This window comes from Camelus bactrianus, chromosome X (genome assembly GCF_048773025.1).
Source record: "Camelus bactrianus isolate YW-2024 breed Bactrian camel chromosome X, ASM4877302v1, whole genome shotgun sequence".
NCBI lineage: Eukaryota > Metazoa > Chordata > Mammalia > Artiodactyla > Camelidae > Camelus > Camelus bactrianus.
The window spans coordinates 103,141,286-103,154,681 of NC_133575.1; the positions used below are offsets into that span (position 1 = coordinate 103,141,286).

At 41.4% G+C, this 13,396-nt stretch overlaps 1 protein-coding gene across 2 annotated transcripts in view; it reads right to left on the bottom strand.

Moving 5' to 3' along the window:
* The window catches only part of GPC3 (glypican 3), a 371,167-nt gene that overhangs the window by 340,921 nt on the left and 16,850 nt on the right, over positions 1-13,396 (bottom strand). The window lies entirely within an intron of this gene.

A 13,396-nucleotide genomic window follows, 5' to 3' on the forward strand; every position in this document is an offset into this window, starting at 1 on the left:
ATCCACGCCCCATACACCTCGCATTCCCCACCTACAGCAGGGGCCCATTCTTACCTGTCTTTCCTTGCTTTCTCTTCTTCTCCCTATCACAGAAATGTTGTTGACTCTCTTTCTCATTCCACATCTCCTCCTACCCCCGATGGTCTTGTCTAAACCCATGTGATTGCTGAACTCTCTAATTCTGCTCTCACTTCTCTCCTGAGCTCTCAAATCGCACATTTTCAACGACTCTATATAAATCTCGAATTCAGCAGATCCCAAACTGAACTCAATATATCCCATACACACACAAAAGGTTCTGTCTCCTGTGTTCTGTATCTCAGTTAATGAGTATCATTTACCAAGTTTCCCAATGATAGAAAACTTTGTTCTTTTCAGCTCTTCACTGGTGACTCAACACACCTCTTCGTCCGTGGAAGTGCATCAGCATATGAATGAAAATTGAAGCCATGGGAGAGTTATTCAACAAATATTTCATTGGGTACCCACCACATGCCAAGCTCTGTGGATATAGCAGTATATAAAGTCCCTGCTCTCATGGAGCTTATATTCTGGGAAACAATGAACTACATATATATAGTCAAGTAGTGATGCCCTACAGACAAAATAAAAGTAAGTAAGGAGGGGAAAACAACCTGCGGTATATACATGCAATGAAATATGACTCAACCATAAAAAGAAATAAATTATTGATACATGCCACCACATGGATGAACCCCAAAAATATTATGCTAAGTGAAAGAACCCAGATTTTTAAAATTACATACTGTATGGTTCCATCTAGAAAGTGAAAATGAATCTATACTGACAGAAACCAGTCTAGTGGTTGTTGGGGGAGATGGAGGGCAGTGAGGCGGTGAGATTGAGGAAATTGGGGGAGGGGATAGACATGTTCATTATTTTGAGTGCAGTGATTGTCTCATGGCTGTAAACAAATAATAAAATTCTCAGTTTGTACCTTTAAAATATGTGTAGTTTATGGTATATCAATTATACCTCAATAAAGCTGTCACTTTTTTAATGTTTTAGAAAAGAAAGTAAGGGAGATAGGAAATGTGGTGGTTGCCCGGACGATTCTACTTATAATGGGTCATCAGGGATGGCTTCTTTTATGAGGTGACACTTGAGGAGAGATGAGAGAAACAAGAGAAAGTCGCATGATTTTACATCCTCCACCAATACTAGCACATATTAAGGCTCAATGACTATTTAAGTAGTCTCCTTCCTCTTCTGCAACTCCTGTTTCACTCAAACTTTCCCTTCAGTAAGCATTTGTTGAGCTCCTTCTGTGGTGGCCATGAAAATGTGCATCTCTGACCTCCCACTGCGGAGGCTGTAACTGACTAACGGTCCAAGCTGCTGCGCTCTGAATTCGCCACCATGCTGTGCCCAGGCCACAGTCCCCAGGGGCTGCTCCCAGCCAATAACTGAGCGCGGCAAAGATGCTAAGTCCTGGGAAACACAGGACTTTGTTGACAGGGATTTTTGGCTTGAGGACTCCCCATTGACCTTGACAAAACTTTCTTAAAACTACACTGCAGTCTAAATTCTTCCTACTCAACCTTCCTTCCTTCCCTCTCTCCTCCACATGGGTCAGCCCTGCACCATAGTGGCATGGCTCTTTCAGGACCCTTCAGCTCCCCAATCGTTTCTTTCCCAAATGTTTTCCCCAATATATTTCTTGCACATCTAGTGCCATATTGGCATCTGCTTCTCAGAGGACCCAGTTTAACATATCTTCTACGTGCCAAGCACTGTGCTACCTGGTGGAGATACAGCTTTGAACAAGAGAGATGTAGTTTTTAGCCCACGGAGCTTACTGTCTAAAGGGGTTAACAGAGATGAATACCGGGTGCATATAAACGAGTGCAATAAAGCTTCATTGTTAGCTAGGATGACAAAACATGTCCATGGCATGTAGCAGGGACTCTCCCAAAGTCCCATAAAGTCCTTGGCAAAGTAATATTTCATGATAAACATCAAATCTTACTGAAGTGAGGCTAGAAAGTTTATTCAGACATTTTAGACAGCCACTTTCAATGACTGAGGTTTTTCTTTTTTTTTTTTTTTTTATGGATGGGGCACTAGTTAGTCCTAAATTACCAGAAAATTTCTTTTTATTACAATGTCTTATTTCTCTAGGAATTCTGGTTACTCGTGGCTTTAATGCATGTGTCCAAGTTTTCTTAATTGAGGGATGAAATTTGTCAAGTCTTACCTCACGTGACATCACTGTTGGAGTCCACAGTATTGACTCCAGCCTCTCCTCTCCCCTCCTCAGGGGAGCTGCTCACAGAGGTAGTAAAGGAGAGCACAGATAATACATATCACCAAACCTAATCCAGCACTGCAATTTATAGTACTGGATGGAAAGATGATATTTAATGTGTCAAAATACAATTTGGGGTCTGGAGACACAGAGTTCAGATTTATCTCCTATAAATGTCAATCTCATATACAAGCCTTAAACCAATTTTAAATACGGTGTAAGCTTAAAGGCTTTATGATTATCTTTAGAAAAAGAGGAAAGCAGAGCTAGTTCTAGCTCACCGTGTTCTTTCTACATGAAGTTACAAAATGTAATGCTACCCTAGAAGTAGAGACTGATACAGAGTTCCCTTGGGGATAAGTGGCTAATCTAGACTTAAACAAGGTTGGTTGGGACACATGTATAGATATGAAAAATCCAATATAGCAGGTACTCTCCATATACCAAGTTCCTGTCCATTTAGCAAGGTTTTATTTATTTTCTTGGTAAACTGATGCCTAAGTAGTGTGTGTTTAAAATAGCTGTATTTGCATACATTCACAAAATGGAATGTTATAGATAAAATTCTTTGTGTTTCTAAATTTCCAGTGGTGATGATTTCCAGTTTTCAAGACTGGTAGGGTTTATTTGACAGGGTGGCTGTTAGCACTGTTCTTACTCCTACCAGCTGTAGCTAGTGGGAGTTATAAAATAATAGGGCTCAGATCTTTTCTCTGTGAAGTGCTATGAGTAGCTTACGTCTTAGAAGGTAACAAGCTGCCACTCAGTGTACCAAAAGAAGTCCAGAAATAACTTTTTAAATTACCATGACACCAGTTTGTTTTGTCTTAATATGACAGTTCACAAAGTAACTTAGAGCATGCATAGGGGTACCCCCTTCCCTGAGTTGGTCAAGTCTCATCATTGTATAAATTGCCCCTACCTCAAGAATTTGTTTAGCCAAAATCTTGAAAGGACTAAAACCTCAGATGAGAACTTATGGGAAAACATGTCAGATGTCATGAAGAAAGCTACATGTTATATCCAAATATAAGAAATGTATATATAGCAATATTCATCCTCCCTCCCACTTATCACTGCCTGGTTAATCAATAAACCAGTACAATTGATCTGGGGGCTAAGAGTTAGCTATAGATTTGAAGAAATAAAACATCTATAGGCTGATAAGAAGTCAGGATTTCTAAACCAGGAAAGACAGAAGTACTTGCCAAAGGAAAAAATATTTTGTTTTAAGTAAATTTCATATAACTCACAGGCCAGCTGAAAATAAGCCCCGGGACGTGATAGCAAAAGGAACAAAAGTGGGCCAGGAGAGCCAGACATGCCTAAATGAAATGACAACAATGAAATATAACCATTTCAATGCATGAACATGCACATGAAAGAAACAAAACAAAACGAGCACACAAAACAGAAAGAAACAGAGAAAGAATTTAGAGGGGAATCCTCATCAACAAAACAAAGAAATTACTCTGGGAACCAAATCCCAAGTGGGATGAATAAAAAGTAAAACCCAGGGCAAATGACTAAGGAGGTACTGAGAACTGGTACATACTTGTGTGAATAAAAGCAGAAAGGCCAATTCAAGAAATAAGATGCAACCTACAAAAGACATAGTAAATAGCAAAGCATTCTTTAAGCATGTCAGGAACAAAAGAAGGTCAAGGGAAAATAGCTCCTTTATTAGATGGGACAGAAAAGTAATCGTGGACCACACTCGTCAATGAGGTGTTCACATTTTTTTTTTTTTGTAAAAATGGAATTCAGCTGGGAAATGGGAACAGAGACAAGCAGTATAGCCTGGGCTGGAGATAAGGAGAAGACTTAGCAACTGACTACTCAAATGAGTCAGAAAGGTTCAACTCTTTCAGACTTAATAACTTGCATTCCTAGATGCTAAGAAAAAAAAGATTAACTGAAGTCATTACAGGGCTGCTAGTTCCCATTTATTTTGGAGGATTAAAAAGTACCTTCATATTATAATCTCTTCTCCTAGATTTTTAGTTCCTGAAGAGCAGAGAATGACTCCCATCTCCTTTGGGATGCCCCATCTTTCTCAGTAAGCCCTATGCATATAGTGCTGAATTTATGAGGGCTGCAGACTGAGAACACTAGTAAAGAACTTTCTGTCTGATCTAAAAAAGAGGAAGTGGAGACAGAAGACCCTGAAAATGTTACATCTGTATGCTTAACTTTGATCTTGGAAAAATACCTTAAAATACCACAAAAATCAATTTCCAAACATTTTGAAGATTCACAATTAGATGTGTCTCTTGAAGGAACCATGAAGTAATTTATTTCTAGTTATTTTGAGACAATGTCTTGCTTGCACATTGGGTCCAGTTCTGGGTTCTGCAACTGAAAAGGGATTTTTGAGTTATGGAAGCTTTTCTCTGGGGGATTATTCCCATGTGTCTCCAAGCTGGGGACCCTTACCAGTTGCCTCCCCTTCCAGAGGCCAAACCACAAGGGGTCCACAGAGGGCTCCCCCCCTGATGTGTACTCTTGTGTAAGGGCATCTCTCAGGCGTGGCTACCTGTGGCCTTGCCTTCATGACTTCTATCAGAGACTCTTTACTTTGGGCTTCGTTCTTCCTCTTTTTTGGCTCCACTCAAGGATTTGACATTTTAGACTGCTTCTGGTTTCCCTTAGCCACCTCTGCCAGGACTGGGACTTCAGTTCCACTTGGCCGTGCAGTCACAGGCACAGCACACTGACTTGGAGACCCTATCCCAGGCCCGAGCCCTGTCTCTAATTGGAAGAGGAGAGTGAACAATTTGTGTGAGGCTGTTTAAATGTGTCGATTTTATGGGATTTTATTCCAAGTCGGTAAGCATTCATGGCCAGGAGGTCAGCATCATGGTAGGCATTCGTGGGCAGGAAAGAGCAAAAGCACTTATGGCCCTTCTCGTCGAGTACCTTATAATTTCATCCTAGACCCATCAATTGCGAGCTGTGCAAGCAAGGGTAGGTTATTTACCCTCTACATGCCTTTTTGTCCTTATTATCAAGACCACTTACCTTGCAGAGTTATTACAAGGACTGAGTGAGATTATGCATGTGAAGCTTTTAGCCTACTTGGTACAAGGTAAATATTCAATACATGTTGAGTAAAATTAAAATAAACAAAAAATAAATTTGCACTAAGATAAGATTTTCACGCACAAAACTAGCTAGAGAATAGTAAAAGTTGATATATGGTTAGGTGACAAAATAAGCAGTATATTTTCTGAGGTGATGGATATTGTCTATATTTCAATTGGGGTAGTAGTTACATGGGTATATAAATTTGTCAAAACTCAGGAAATTCTTCATTCAAAATGAGTGCACTTTATTGTTTGCTAATCATATCTCAATAAAGTTGATTTCAAAAATATGTAGTGTAGACATTTGTTAGATAAGTGAGTGCTCACCAGAGAGTCTGGGAGTCAAAGAAGGCTTCTGGAAGGAGGTGGGGCTTGAGTAAGAGATGAGAAGGCCAATGGGTGAAATGTGTTTGGCACCACTGGAGGAGTGGGGCAATACCAACCTGCCTGGGGACAGCTGGAATCTGGGGCATGGCTAGCTTATCAGGCAAAATGGGTCAGAGTTTGAAGGGCCTTGAGTGCAGACAGAAGACTGTGGGCTTGATCCCATGGGCAATAAAGGACCACTGCTGGTTCTCAAGCAGAGGCATAATACGATAAAGAGGGCTGTTTAAGAAGATTAGTCTTACAGCTTGAAATTGGGAAATGGGCTAAATAACCCCTCAAGGTCATTCCCAGCCCTCTGATTCTCTAATTATCTTTATTATATTCTATATGTTGCTTATTTTACTAGACTGCAATTTTAGCTAATGACTATAAATTGTCAAAATCACATTAAAAACACATTAAAGAACAGAGGAAATATTCATGTAGACCTTGATCCTTACACTTTTCTAAAGGCAGATAAAACATATTCAAACAGCAACAGAAGAGAAAGAGAATGGATCGTCAGGGCTCAGTAACAATGAAAATTGAAATCTTTTCCATATATATATATATATATATATATATATATATATATGATGATTTGACACATTTCATTGCCAAGGTCTGCTTTATGAATGGCAGATTATTATATTTTTTTTGCTAACAAAGGTATGCTGTGGTAAAAATAATAATGTAATATTATCATTAATGTAATACTAAGCAAAGGAATGAATGATACCCAAAACTGGTTGCTTCATGACTTGTAGGGAAAATAATAGATGCCTATAAAATTATCCAAAGGATTAAGTGCACGTTGCTCTACTAATGAACCAAAAAAAACATATCAAGCATTTTTAAAAGGTTTTTTTTTAACAGAGGACAAGTCAATTTGCCATCCAAAAATATTAACTAATTTCCTTAGCATATAATAGTGACTTGACTTGCTATTAGAACGGTGCTTTTTCCCCTAATTAATCATTATCTAAATCAAATCTTACACGCTCATTAATTTCTTACTAATCAAGATAGGAATACAGATGAAAGAAATGGCTGCATTTGAAACCAATGGGAAAAGTGATGATTGCTGGTGGAAGAAATCATCTTAGGGAACCCAGATGAAGGTTACCCTTCTGTTATTTAGCCTGAAAGAACGTGACCTTGCAGAGGGCACACCTGGGTATTGCAAGCTCAGACTTTAAATCAAACATCATGCCTAGGGCCGCCACAGACTCTGTCTCTGTAAAAGGCAGGCCAAAATGTCGCTCCCACACTGGAGTACTGGGAGTTTAAAGCAACCCTGGAGATAAGCCATTCTCTAAGCCTGAGAACTAGAGTGAATTACCTTTATCTCTACTGCCAACTGTCAATTAACTGCATATCATTTCATGCCCAGTAAAGGTTGAATCCCTAGATTGCTATACTCTCCCACAAAGAGGTTCTTTCTGGACCACATTCCCAATCAGCAGTCAACATGTGCTCTGGGAATATAAATTCACTGATTACATTCAGCTTGCCAACATGGTGAACGATTCATTCATCCAACATTTACTGAATGCCTACTTTGTGCCAGGGGCTCTGCCCAACCTAAGGAATACAATAATGAACAGGACGTAGTCCTTGCCCTGGAGTTCACAGATAGGTCCAGGAAATGGACTCCCAAACTAACTAGAAACCTCTAGGTCATTCTGGACACCTCATTTGCCCTCATCCCCTATAGTCAAATGTCACTAAGTCCCACTAGTTCCGCTTTTTAAATGCCCCTCATCTTTCCCCTCGTTTCCATCTTTGCCTCATCATCTCACCTCTTTTCCCTTGGACTACTGCAGCCTCTAAACTGTCCTTCCCACCTCTACCCTCTCCTCCACCCAAGCCCCAGAGAGATATTGCTAAAGTACATATCTGATCACATCTTTCTCCTTCTTAAAAGCGGAGCCAGGGCACAGGGGTGCGAAAGTGGGTGGTATGTTCAGGCACTGCCAAGGAACCTGGGAAGGCTAGAGAACAAGTGAGCTGGTAGAATGTGGCTAGAGCCAGATGAGGAGAGGCTCCGTGAGCCCTGCCACAAGAAGATTCTTCATTATCTTTGGCTAGTTTTTTGTTTGTTTGTTGTCTTTTAAAATTTTTTTCCAGCTTTACTGAGGTATAATTGACCCTTAGTTATCTTTGGACTGGATTCTCACAGGAGAGAGTATTCGTGGGAGCAGAGATATACTGCGCAAGCTTTCTGTCCTTTGAATTCCCATAGCACTCTGAATCCTTCACAAAGACACCTCTCACACTGTCTTGCATCATAGTTATATTTGCATGCCTTATCTTCACGAGATTTAAGTTCCTTGAGGGAAAGACCCTTGACTGACTCATCTTTGTATCTCAAGGGGCCCACTGAGGTTTGGGCTTGATGCCCTCCCCTTTGACTTGGAACCAATGCCAGAACTTCAAGAGAGTTCAGTTTTAAAGGAACTAGGTCAGATTAATTGATGCTACTAGAGCAGTACTTAGAAGAAGCAGAACTGCAGGGAAAATGAAGGACTCCTGAGCCCAAGATGAAGGTCTCTCTCTTTCTCCTCTTCTCTTCTCTGCCCACCCACCACCCCTCACACACACCCACTTTATTTAGATCGGGGGAAGCCCTAATAAAAACAAAATCAGATTGGAGAATATGCTAGCTGGGCTAAAGACCCTTTGAGAATTCTGCCAGAGGGACTAAACCAAGGCAGTTTTCCTGTCTCCTCTAGTCACTTTTGCACTAATTGTTATTCTACTCAGATAAGTAGCTGAGATACCATCTTTTAGGAGATCTATAACCTTTATTTTTCATGAACAATTTTCAAATATGCAGACATGAAGCAGAGCTGAGAATTTCAACACATCAGGCTCAATCTAAGCGCTAGGCCATCTCTCCTGTGTACAAAATCACATCTGGGGGAAAGAGCCCTTCCCTACCAAGACTAAAGTGTTATTATCTCCTCTGCTACCAAATTAGCTGTGTGACTCAACCAAATACCTTTTCAAATCTAGGCCTGACTAGATGAGCCTGTGGATAATTTTAGGTCTGAGAGTCTTAAGTTTCCCAACTATAGGTCAATCGATAGTCACTGAGCCCTTTCTAGTCTGGGCATTGGAAGGAGACAAAAGAAGCAAAGGGCTTCCTTCTGCCCTTCTAAGAAGGCTTTGTTAATAGCACTTGACAATAGCTATACGTGAACATGGACACGGGCCAAGGCAAAGACCAACAACCCAGCCAGTATAGTGCTTCACCCCAGACAATAACCACACTCCCTTTTACATACCCCTTTGTCTCCAGAGGCCAGCTACTGTCAGATAGTTTCCTGATGGATGGCATGCAGCAAGCAAAGGGAAGGACTTTGGAATTAGACATACCTGGGTGTGAACCCCAACTCTGCCACCTAATAGCTGTCTGATATTAGGCAAGTTAATCTCTGGGCCTTGCCTTCCTTATCTATAAAATGGGAACAATAACATCTACCTCTCAAGGTGGTTGGGAGAATTCAATGCCTATTTAATGCTTCCCTAACACATGCCTTTATTTCCTGCTTCCCTATTTTGTTCATGTTATTTCTGTCCCTGGAGTGCTCTTCCCCTAGCTTCAGCTATTAAAACCTTCTCATCCATAAGGTCTCTGTCAAATGTCTCTTTCATAATTGTTTGTCTCCCTCCCCCGGCTACCCTCTCCACCAAATAAGCCCCATGAGCTGTCAACTCTAAGAATTTCCAGCACACTTTGTACCTCTAATACTGCATTTTGCTATCTCCGTTTTAAACCTGTAGGTATACTTTTCTTATACCTACCATTAAGTTGTAAGTTTCTGCACAGGAACTACATCTTGGCCATCTTTGTATTCCCTGACATGATATAGTGCCCGGTATACAGTAGACAATCAATAAATGCCTGTTGAATGGATGAACAAATTCTCAACAATGAGACCCTGCTTCCTATACTATAGTAAGCTCCCTATGTCTTGAAGCATCCAAGCATAATTTGGGTAGCAATATCAGAGATGACCACAAAAGGGACCCCTGCACTAGGTAGGAGGATGGAACTGGTGACCTCCAAGGTTCCTTTCTCTCTGCGTTTCCATGAAGATCGTACTCTAACTCCCTACTCTTTATACATGCCAAGGTTGTCATTTCCATAAATGTTACAACGGGTCTTTTCGTCATAAGCATTCCTTCAGAGAACGTCTCATCTGTGACAACCATTCTGCATGCAAGTTGTACCTAAAACTCAGTATACCTGAGCGTAAAAAGGCAGTCTTCTGCTTACATGTCTCTGGCTTCTAAAACTCCCTGCAGCTCATGTTTCAGCAAACCACGAAGACTAGGTGGACAGCTACAGTAGATTGAAAGCACACCATCACCTTGATGCTACAGATCCTGTGAAAAGATTTTTTAGGTGGCTAATAGGCAACAATTGCCTTCCCATGGCTAAAGTATTTAGGAAAAAAATATTTTTTAAGAAAAAAAATCCAATAGGAGCCATGAGTTAAGACACAAAGTCCATGTTGAATAATACAGTAGCCTATTCTGTTTCAGAACTCTTCTGATCCAGAGTGACTTGGGTAAGTCATTTCACTCCCCAGGTCCTTGATGTAACCATGCGGAAAGTGGGTTAACAGCAGTTGCCAACCACATCCCACTCAGGAAACACACCGAAATTTTACAACTGACTTTAAGCTTCCTTAGAATAAGTTCCCCTTAGAGTAAAGAACTCTGGTAAATTGGTTTGATTTATGAGGCTCAGAAAGTTCTCTTCTGGAGTGGATTGAATGGTGCCCCCCAAAAAAGATTATGTCCATGTCCTATCACCTGGAACCAAGAAATGTGATCTTATTGGGGAAAAAAAAAGGTCTTGCAGATGTAATTAAATTAAAGATCTCAAGATGAGGTCATCCTGGATTATCCAGGTGGGCCCTAAAAATAACGACAGGTGTCCTTATGAAACACACACAGAGGAGAGACACAGGAAGGATACAGAAGGCCATGTGAAGACAGAGGCAGGATTAGAATGACACAGTCACAAACCAAGGAAGGCCTGGAGCCAACAGAAGCCAGAAGAAGCAAGGAAGGATTCTCTTCTAGAGCCCTTGGAGGGAATGTGGCCCTGCGGACACCTTGATTTTGTACTTCTGGCTTTCAGAACAGTGAGATAATAAATTCAGTTGTTTTAAGCTACCAAATTTGAGCTAATTTGTTACGGCAGCCCTAGGAAACTAGCACACCCTCTCGCCCTCACCTAGTAATGTCTAAATGTTTCATCACGGGTGAGTTACCACTTTGGTTGAGCAATTTCATCAGGTGTTATGTTAAAGTGCAACATTCCTTGAGTAATTCTCTCGTATCTCAAGGTTAAAGAGTTTCCTTGGGATCTTCCTCCAGCCCAGGAAAGAGGAGGTAGGGGTTCGAGAATTAATCCAGAACACCAGGATAGGGACAAGGAGCAATGTCAAAGGGATTTAAAAAGATTAAAGGGACCAGAGCCAAATTGTATCCATGCTCAGCCCTGAGAAAGTCGTATTGACAAAGCCCAAATGTTACTTTAACAGCAATAATCCCATACTAGAAGACAGAAGAAGCTTTGCAGAAGCGAAAAAGGATAATACTGCCTCAGTCCTTGGCTCATATTCCAGAAAGTCTGCAGGAGGGTGCTCAGACTAATCCAAATGTCTCATTCTCACTGCTCAATGCGTTTGTTTTCCTATGCCTAACAAATTAGGTATATTTTGTATACATGAAAAAAAATGTTTCAAGCTACTAGCAATTAATAATCACAAAGAGAGCTGGGCAACAATGGAAGATGCTTATCAGTCTGGGTCTCCAGCCCAACCCTGAATTTGGTAGGAGTCTCTTCACATGACATCTGCCCTAGTCTTCAGCACTTCTGGAGATGCTGTTTAACCAGCTCCCAGGCAAATCTTTCCAATGCCCAATTGCCCTTACTGTTAAGATGCTTCTCCCAGCTCTAATGGCTAACCTAAATTTCAGTTTCAAGCCACTGCACCTTGTAATTACTTTCTCAGCCACTGTAAATAATCTGTGCCCTCTATTTTATCTTTCCCCTTTCCCTATGATAGGAACCTGTGGAAAAGGGAGTCGGTTGCCTTGTTAGTACAACATACACACTGCACCTGAGCAAAATGCAACCAAAAGAAAAATCACTCACTCTTGATCCCCGAGTGAGAAGCAACGTTATTGATCTTTTGCTTTTTCCTATCCTTCAGCTGATCTGAGTGTCTACACTGACATGCTCCAGTGCTGTGGCATTTATGCCATCTTGGGGAATAGCTGTGTAAATGCTCCAGTAATTTTATACATCTTCACCATACTGTTGTGTTAGAACTTGAGTGTCTGAAGGACTGGGAAGGACAGATTTTTCCTCCTCCTCCCACTCTCATGTAATATGAATCAAAATCCTCACTAATTGGCCTTCCTCCTGCATGTTACTGAAATCTAGACTTGGTGGCAACCCCTTCTGTGAAAGAGATTTAATGAAGGAGAAAGTGCATGGGAGGTGACTTGGCAGGCAAACCATTGCAAAGCAACTATGAGAACCTTGGAGACACAAGGACTTTCAAACACACATACACACACACACACATTGGTGAGTCCACTTTACCCTGAACCAAATGCTCCCCCAAATTGAAGAAATTTTAAGTTATTCATGCAATACATAAAAGAGTTTTCAGTGATGCTCAGTAGTGACTTTTTTTCCTCCTTGCTTTCTTCGGGAGCTATGAAAAACAAAAATAAATTACCCAAACAGGTGATTTGGGGATTTGCCTTCCATTCCCATGATTTCACTGAAAAACTCAGAAATTGCTAATAGTAACTTCATTCCCCTGTCAAGCTGGGGGTGAGTCAGATACAGAGCTCTCCAGAGCCCAGTGTGGGCTCTACGAGGCAGCGCCAGGAGGGCTCCAGATCAAGCTGCACGAACCAAGCCTGGATCCAGGGTCTCCCGTGGGCTGCTAGTCTTATATGACCTGCCTTCAGAAAGCCTTGAGCTCTTGAGACCACAGCAGTTTGGTTCAGGAATATCTGCCTCATTTACTTTTTACTTTTTTTTCCAAGGATGAACTGAAATAAAGTAGAAATGGTGACATGCGACCTATGGAGCCAGTTCTCCCAAACCGGGCTGACCATGCATATCTAAGGAGTGTGGGGTTCGAGGTAGCTGATGCTCCAGTCAGCTTGGGCAGTGATGGAAACAGCTTGATGCAATCACTGAGGCAGCTCAACTCAGAGATGATATCCTTCACTGAACAGGAAAATCAAATGCCCATGACCCCAGGCTGCTGGGCCACGTTCCCACAGGTTCAAGCTCTTCCCATGCCCTCCTCCTTCCCCTCAACAGATAAGAGACCCCTCCATGCACGGTCCTCATCTCTCCACCTCCCCCATCAAGAGCAGAGAGAGTTGGGTATTTGAGTTTGAATCCCCAGCATCTCACGTATAGTGGGTTCTCAAAACTGGTTGCAGGAGTAATTCTCAGCAATGCCGAGCCCACCACAAGAGTAGCGAGTAGGAACACGGCTCTTAAACCAGACTAAGTGAGTTTAATTCATTTTGTAGCTCTTTGACCGCAGATAAGTCACTTAACCTCTGTAAAGCCTCAGTTTCTTCATCTGTAAAATGGGGGAAATAATAATACCCACCT